The 9,194-nt window shown below is 37.8% G+C and overlaps 1 protein-coding gene across 5 annotated transcripts in view; it reads left to right on the forward strand.

Moving 5' to 3' along the window:
* Window positions 1-9,194, forward strand: part of BZW2 (basic leucine zipper and W2 domains 2) — a 59,460-nt gene that overhangs the window by 7,788 nt on the left and 42,478 nt on the right. The window contains exon 1 of one of the 5 annotated variants that reach the window (XM_007121618.4): window positions 1,208-1,278. The exons of 3 other annotated variants lie outside the window; for them this stretch is intronic. The gene's annotated coding sequence lies outside the window, so the exon portion shown is untranslated. Of the gene's footprint in view, window positions 1-1,207; window positions 1,279-6,719; window positions 6,740-9,194 lie in introns of those variants that run through there. One more of the 5 variants, XM_028490076.2, reaches the window with a different exon arrangement.

A 9,194-nucleotide genomic window follows, 5' to 3' on the forward strand; every position in this document is an offset into this window, starting at 1 on the left:
TTTATTAGAAGAGGACTTTCAAAAAATAATTGTTAGATGTACTGTTATTTTGAGGACTTCTAAATAAATCTCAAGAAAAGTGCTAGGCAGAGGTGAGTAACAGTAAGGAATATTAACTCTTAGCACTATGGAGACTATATCATAAGCCACCATGGGGTGTGCAGTTTTATAATATCCTACCGTATCCTCTTCTTTTTTGCATATTCACACAAAAGACGTTAATGCTTTTCGAACCAACCTCAACAGCTTCCTGGATTTGTGATCATTTCTAAGGAAAAAAGAGAACATGACATATGTTTTTCTCAATATACAAGGTAATAGAGTGGGGTTATTGTAAACAGGAAGGAGAAGCCCACATTGCTGGTACAGAGGAAGCTGCTGGCTAGAGGAAAGGACGCCACATAGGCGTGGAGGAGTGTGAAGATGGTGTTTACATTAGCATTGAGCCTCTGCAGGAAAGAAGTTGAGAACCAGCTCCAGTAGTACCAGAAACCATGGAGCCATAAATTTCCTACTATTTACATGTCCTTAAGAGGCAGGATCTCTGTTAAATCTTCTTGCTAAAGACAAATGTTTTTTTCCTTACTAGAACTCCACGGAGAACTATTTGGTATTTGGGAGGTAACATATGCTAATTCAGTTTATCCAAGTGCTGAACTAGACGTTAAAATTAATATTTATGCTTCACTCTCTAACTCTAATCCATAAAATTCATGAGGCAAATAATAAAAAAGCTGCCTTCAAGAATCATATAAATGGTCACCCAACAACTTCAGTTGGTTCTTTGGAGAAGTGCACTGCAAGGAGACAGTTGACGGGTTCTGGCCCTGACCGTTCTGTGTTTGTGAGGGCCTGATTTTTCTGCTTTGATCTCTGCTTTATCACCAAGGTTAGAATGGAATGCCTGACCTCAGGCAAGTGGCATGACATCTCAGAACCTTATCAGAGTGTGAGATGAGGGTCTAGGTTTAGTTCTTCAGGTTTCAAAGTGTTCCATGTCTCATGGATATCCATTATAAGTTAAAACGTAAAAAACCAAAAATGCAACACACGTTTAATTGTTAAAGCATTAATAAACACAACAGCAACTCAAATTCATCATGTGATGTACTTTAACATACTGGAGACCATTACTTCTTCTTAACTCACCCTGCCAGGTTTTTTTGTGCAGTGCTTGGGTCAAACCTCACCTGCTAGAAAGTGAGCACCATGCATCTTGTCTATGTATCTTGTCTGATTGGTCCCATCTGCATCCCTATTGACCAGTACCAGATAGAGGTATGTTTAATAAATGAATGCAAATGAATGATTTTAAGCCTTTTGAAAAAGTATACTTGAAAATTTGTAATGTGGCACTGGTCTTCTCTCTCTCTCTCTCTCTCTCTCTCTCTCTCTCTCTCTCAATTTGAGTTTCTGTAATTCACTCCTTTAAAATTGTATCTGGGAATACAGTTTCGTATCATCAGTGTGCTGTGTCCCATTAAGTCCCAGGCTAGGCTTGGGCATTTCTATCCATTTCACGCTGTCCTCATTGTGAAATAGGCATGTGTATGGTAGGTAGCTTTTTGTGTGTGTGCAACCTTTTAAATAAAGCTTCATCTGCTAGACAGGCTTGGGCAGGTCCCCTCCTGGGAGGACGGAGGCCGGAGTGGCCTGGTTGAGAGAACTCGCAAGTGAGAAGACATTTGGACTCCTGTCCATCACCACCTTTGAACTTCCTGAAGTTTCATTCCCGTATTTTGTAAAAGCCGTTGCTCCAAAGCAACATTCTCCCACTAGTTACCAGTCTAGGGTGTTATTTTTTTTTCCAGAAGATTCTGTCCTCTTCTTCTCCTTGATTACAATGCTAAGAAGAGAGGAACAGACTTTAGTCCCCCTCGCCATAATAACTTATCTTCTAGTCTTCTATTTGTACTGATAGTCATAAACACTCACATCAGTTTTGTGTTTGATATGAAATTAGCCTTAATCAACTGACTTGCTCTCTGGCATTGACACCACTCCCTGCTGATTTTTTTTTTAACTTAATTTTTTTTTTAGAGCACTTTTAGGTTCACATCAAAGTTAAGAGAAGCGTACAGAGATTTCCCATATACCCTCTCCCCCGATACATACCTAGCCCCTCCCCATTATCATCCCCCCCTACCAGAGCTACTCGGTGATGCATTTGTTTTGTCCACAATTGACATTAATGTTTGGCAAACAGAAATAAGTCTTTCAAGGAAATATCTGCCTGGTTGCTGCTCTGATGTGTTTAGACCTGTGTGCACAATTTTCAGTTCTCGAGAGCAAGGCCCATCTCTGGCTTTGCTTACCTTTGTTTCCTCTTTAATGCAGGGTTTTCCAACGTTGGCACACTTGAAACGTTGGGCGAGATAACCCTTTGTTGTAGGGGGCTCTCCTACAACATGGTAGATTGTTGAGCAGCATCCCTGGCCTCAACCTACTAGATTCCAGTAGCACCCCCCTTCTCCCAGCATGATAAGCAAAAATGTCCCCAGACACTGCCAAATGTCCCTTGGGGAACAAAATTAACCCTGGAGTGAAACCAGTGCTCTAGTACAATGCCTGATACACAATAAGCCCCCCCTAAAATACTTGATAGATTAATAAATATATTTAAACCACAACTAGACATTTAATCATTGGATATTTCTCTGTTTCATGCCACCATTTCCTCTAAATTCTCTGAATTTACAACTTGAAATATCGTAGGTATGCAATTGTTATCACTATCCTGTTGTCTTGCAGACAGAAGTTCTAAGGGTCTTAACTAGAACGGAGGTTTTAAGACATTTTGCTCTTAAGATACCCTGAAATGTTATGTTTGAGGAATGAGTTTTCTAAAAGCCAAAGTATGTACAGTGTGTGTAGTTGAAGGTGTGTTTGTGTTTTTCAAAGTGTTGAGACATAAGAATGACCTCAGCAAGATAAGACCATCTGGGAAGCTGAGTGGGGCTGGTCAGTTGTTGGGGGAAGGGAAGGGCCTGGGAGAGATCCCAACTGGGGAAAGTGGAAGGGCCCAGAGAAGGACATGTGCTTGCCCCAGGGACTGCTTATGGAGTCCCTTGAGTAGATGGCATGAATTGATAAGCAGAGTGAAACTATTTTGGAGTTAATTTATACTTCTTGAAAGTTTTTGAAAATAACTGCATTGAGATGAAATAAGTGACATTATGTAATTGCCTTTATTTCAGTGAAGAGGTTGTACATTAATACTTAAAATGTAATTTCTGGAATATTTTTATTTAAAGGGAAGCAAGAATCATTCAAAAATAAGGTAAAGTTTAAGAAGTGAAATAAATTTGGAAATGTTATAATGAAAATTTAATCACGATGCTTTTATGTCTTCTTAAGGCAGATTTAGATGAATATAGTTAACTCAGTGTACTTGTTTTCACAACACAATTCCTTTGGGCTTTGATCCCTCTTTCTTAAAAGGTCGTTGCTTAGCACAATTTAAGTTCCTACCATTAATGTCCCTCGCTGCAAACTACCGTTGTAAAATTTTGCGGAGAGAACCATAGTTTAAGTTTTGTGCTTTTTAAGAAAGATATCTTTGTTCTTTTATATCATTAATTATAAGAATGAAGAAGATATGAATATAATAGTAATATTTTTGTATTAAAGAAATATTTGAATTTATTTAGAAACATTTTTCTTTTATAGGTAGGCTATTATTTTACATTTTTAATGTTTTTTCAATTATTATAAATACTGAAACTTAGATAGAATTTTCTAGGAGCTATAGCGAAGTTTGTTGTAGAGGCTGGGTGATTTTGAGTCCAGAGAGGCTGTTACAAAATCATGGTAAGGATATTGAACAAGCTAATGTTATTCTGGGCAAAAAAATTGTGTAGTGTAATTATAGGCAAATATTTAGCTTATCGCTTTAGAATGTTCATAATTTAAAGTTTCACAGAGCAATTTAATTTTGTTTTTCTTTTGAGAGAAGGATGCTACAATGTTTTATCAACCCAAATGACCCCTAGATATGACAGCTTTTTGTACAGGAGTTTATGATGTTTGTTCTTGAAGTTTTAGCTTTAATGGAAAGGAGAATATTTTATAATTATGGGAAATTTTTAGTTTTCTTTTTTGGTAAATTATTTTACCCATTTGAAATATAAAATGAAAGGTAGTTCTTGAAACTTGCTCCTAAACACAGAGTACATCCTGAGAACGTTTCAGTAAAGTGGGTCAGTTATATTTTGAGTTTTGTGTGCTGGTGTTATTGCATCTTTATGACACACTTTATACTTTGGGGATAATATTGTTGCCCTATAATTTTTATTATTTTAGAATCTGAAGTCTCTCTCTTCCCATTATCTTAAGTAATATTGACGGTACAAAGAGAGTTTCACTTTGAAGTTTGGTACTTTTTCTTTTCTTTCCTGCTGTAGCCACATAGTTTTGAAATTTGGGCAAAATGCTCTGCAGAGCTACTTTATTTGAAAAATATTAATTAAAAAATTCCTATTCTTTGCGTGTGTTTTCACCTTTTTATCAAGTTTGTGTGTTGGGCCATAGGGAATGCTTTAGAACTAGGTTGCCTGACATGATAGCCACTAGACACGTTGGCTATTTCAATGTTAATTTTAATTAATGAAAATTAAATAAAATTAAACATTTAGTTCCTCAGTCACACTAGCCGCACTTCAAGGGTCCAATAGCCACATGTGTCTAGTGGCTACCATATTAGACAGTGCAGATATAGAACATTTTCACGGTCACAGATAGTTCTGTTGGGTACACCTCTCCAGGATGGGTGTTGGCAAACTGCAACCTGGGGGCCCATTCTGACCCACTGTTTGTTTTGTAAATAAAGTTTTACTGGAATACAGCCATGACCACCTATTTATATATTGCCTATGGCTGCTTTCAGGCTATAACAGCAGAACTGAGTAGTTGGAACAGAGACCATATAGCTCACAGAGCCTAAAATATTTTCTTTCTATCCCTTTATAGAAAAAGATTGACTCCACTTTAGAGTACCCATATTTATAATGTCAAGGTTGTTTGAATAGCATAGTTATTTTATGTGTAGCATATATTAGTAATATTAAATGCCTTACAAAAGGCAGATTATCATACTTCAAAGATGAGCCAGACCAGAAGAACAGGCAAGAATAGAGTATCAGGCCAAATCTCGTGATTACTAGTTGAGAAAAGGCATCCACTAGTAGGGACAACTAGAAGGTACGGCCTTCTGTGATAGATCAGACACTTTCCAGAATGGAGAGAATTAAGGAAGAATGCGAGGGAAGACAACACGCAAGGTGTCAATCTACTCAGGGTGGGCAGGGCAAGTGGCAGAATTAATACACAGTAGCCATGAGACCCTTCAATGCTGCTGGCCTATTGTCACACTTGGACCCAGAGTCTGGTTGGGAGTAAGGGGTGGAATATGAAAAGAGCACAAGGGCAGTTAGAAGATTAATAAAGTGAGGTGGGGTGATATTTATCTAATATGTTAGATTTAAAAATCTTTCAATTAAACTTTTCCATTTAGACTTAAATAGAAATTGATTCAAAAATGTTTATTTCATTAATAAAGTACCTGGTTTCTAATGTTTGGTTGATTGGATCGTTTTAGTATTTTTATGGCCTTCTTTTATCTCCTAAACTATCCAAGAAATTTAGTCTCTTAGATGACATGTGAAATACTTAAATCCATTTTGTTTTACCATTTTACACACAATTTTTTAAAATTCTATTTTAAACCGTGGAGCTTTTCCATTTTGGTGGGACATGAACTTCTTCTCTTTTTATTTTTTTAATAATTTATTTTTATTATTTATTTTTAAATTTTTGACTGTGTTGGGTCTTCGTGCGTGGGCTTTCTCTAGTTGCAGCGAGCGGGGGCTACTCTTCGTTGGGGTACACAGGCTTCTCATTGCGGTGGCTTCTCTTGTTGCAGAGCACGGGCTCTAGGCATGCGGGCTTCAGTAGTTGTGGCACGTGAGCTCAGTAGTTGTGGCTTGTGGGCTCTAGAGCGCAGGCTCAGCAGTTGTGGCGCACGGGCTTAATTGCTCTGCGGCATGTGAGATCTTCCCAGACCAGGGCTCGAACCTGTGTACCCTGCGTTGGCAGGCAGATTCTTAACCACTGCACCACCAGGGAAGTCCCATGAGCTTATTTTCTATGTGAGTGTTTGGGTTATAGTTTTTTTTTTTTTTTTTGCGTTACGCGGGCCTCTCACTGTTGTGGCCTCTCCCGTTGTGGAGCACAGGCTCCGGAGGCGCAGGCTCAGTGGCCATAGCTCACGGGCCCAGCCGCTCCGCAGCATGTGGGATCTTCCCGGACCGGGGCACGAACCCGTGTCGCCTGCATCGGCAGGCGGACTCTCAACCACTGCGCCACCAGGGAAGCCCTGGGTTATAGTTTTTATGGAAGCCAAATCATCATGATGTTAGTTGATTTCAACTTGTAAGTTGTAATGCAGTCTAATAAAAGCGAGCGTTTGACATTGGCCTAAGAGAACTGCCTTTGTTACTCTTCCTTTGTTACTTTCCCAGGTTTAAGCTAGCACAGTTTCTTAGTCAAAGTGCCCTTGCTCTTCTTCGGCCAGAGCTTCAGTGAGTGCCTTATAAAGGCTGACCCTCACTGGAGCAGATTATAATGTAGCACCAGAGCTAAATTTAGAGGGAAGCCAAGCCTCTACTCCAAATAGTAACAGCTAAACGATAGAGACTTTTGGTGAACAGAGTATCTTCATTTAGTCTTTCAGTACCAGTAGGTGAGTCTCTGTGTTTGTTTTATTTTGGATGTTGTGTATGTCAAAATCTTTGCATACTTTTTTTATATTTATGTGTTCTTTTATTATTTTCCACATAGACTATATTGAGGTTGTGTAAAATAAGCCTACATAACTGGGCTATGAAGTAACAAACTTTTGTATTTAGAACTAAAGAAAGTATAAACAGAGCTAAAGAATTTTTAAAATAGAGTAATTCTCTCCAATGTAGGCTGTGTTTGGTAGTAATTCCCCATTAGCAGGAAAATAGAAACAAGGTGTAAAGGTAGAGTTAATTAGGGAATTCTATATGTTTATATTCTAGACCTTAAAATAAGTCTTTTAGAGGGGGCTCCCACTTTAAAAATATTTTTTAATTCTAAAATAAAAACAACTTTGGCAAAAAAGGAAACTCCTTCCTTGCATGTTCACCTCCTGGAGGAGTTTCAGGCTCTATTTTTGGTTTTGTATCTCAGTAGGAGACCCAAACTCTTTAACAGGTATTTTTCTTCTCTAACACAAGAAAATATTTTGTATGGTATTTCGGTATTTGTTGTGTTTTGGGAGGTGTGGAAACATTAAGGAGAACACACACACACACACACACACACACGTATATTCATTACTTGTGCTCCAGTGGAAATGTTTGCTGGTGTAGAGTGAATCTGTTGAAAATTCCAACAAGGAAAATTCTGAATGAAAGAGTTTTGCAGTGAATATAAATAATGCATTAGAAACTCTATTTCCAACATCTTTCAAATGAAATGAGATTTCATTGATTAAGGTTATTGCATTTGTAGTTATTTCACTGTGCAGCTGCTGCCCCATACACATACAGCAATCATTCCCTTCTCTATACTGGTTAGCTAGGTGTGTCCCACTGTTGTTTCACCTGTCACATTGTACTGTAGATGTTTGTATTTTATCTCTGTTGGGCTCTGTGTTCCTTGAGGGCTTGGAATCCGGCTTAGTCACCTTTATATCTCAAAGCAGGATGTAGTAAGTTCACTTTATAGGATTGATAAAAAATCTCCCTACTTAAACCATAAAAGAAATTACTTTTGGGCTTTGTTACTTTATTTAAAACATTTTTTTTAGTTTCACTTTAAAAATGGTGATTCAGGTTTTCAATGATAAACAGATTACTTTCTATGTGAAAATAGAAGTTTCTCTTTTTTCATGGGGTTGGAAGAAAGTTTTGGTACATAAATTGAATAATAATTTTTCCACATTCTTGAGGATTTTTTAAAAATTTTGAGACATAATTAAATAATTTACTGTTTAATGTTGCAAATTTTCTTGATTATTTAATGGTATAAGTAATGGAGAAAATCTAGACATTTTCAAATCACAATTTTAAAAATCTTTGAAAGATAATTAAATAATTTGCTTGACATTATCTTAATCGTTTGGTCCTCATAATTTAGGCAATCTAGACATATTTTCAGATTGTAATATTTATGCCAGCAAGGTTATTCTCAGTTTGTAAAAGGTCTTTTAGAGCAGGTTTTTCACTTTTTTAAAAGATAATTTTTGATATTTTTAATTATATATTAAATCTAATAGGAGAATTAAAAATACCCAAATACTCATCCTCTGAGGTTAAGCAAACAAATGAAAAGCTTACTAACAGTTTCTTGTATCATTCTTAAATGTTCCTTGCCTAGAAAAGGAAATATTACGTGTACCCCCCCTTTTTAACCGAAAAAGTATGCTTTATACACTCTTTTATTCAACTTGCTTTTTTCCTTTAACAATTTTACTTGAACATCTTTCCATATCAATGCAACAGCTTATTTGACAATTATTTATTAAATTTAAATGCTTACTCTCAGCATTGTTTTAGGTGCTAAAGATACAGTATTGAGTAAAGCCTACAAAATCCCTACCCACATGGATGTTGCTCTTGGGGGAAATAGACCATGGCAAACAGATGCTAATGAAATGACAGGGGCTGCTGTGAGCTATGAAGAGAAATAGAGCTAGATGAGAGGGACAGGGAGAGAGAGAGAAGGAGCCTTGTTAGTCAGGGTGCTCTGGGAAGCTCTTTGAAATGAAGGCATTTGAGTGAGTGCAGAGAGTTAAAGCCACGTGAATGGCTTCCTTGGCCCACTGGAAGAAGCAAAGAGGGCAATGTGGCTGGAGCAGTGAGTGATGGGAAGAGGTAGACGTAGGAAACACAATCAGAGAGGTAGCCAGGGCCATATGTAGTACATTGGGTATAATTTATTTTGTATAGCTTCGTAGTTCCATTTGATGGCTTATTATAACTTATTGAACTAGATAGGTTTATGGGTATTCAACTTCCTTTTTTTGTGTGTGTTTTTTTTTGATTGTTTGTTTTTTTGCGGTACGCGGGCCTCTCACTGCTGTGGCCTCTCCCGTTGCGGAGCACAATCTCCGGACGCGCAGGCTCAGCGGCCATGGCTCACGGGCCCAGCCGCTCCGCGGCATGTGG

This window comes from Physeter macrocephalus, chromosome 5 (assembly GCF_002837175.3).
Source record: "Physeter macrocephalus isolate SW-GA chromosome 5, ASM283717v5, whole genome shotgun sequence".
Lineage (NCBI taxonomy): Eukaryota > Metazoa > Chordata > Mammalia > Artiodactyla > Physeteridae > Physeter > Physeter macrocephalus.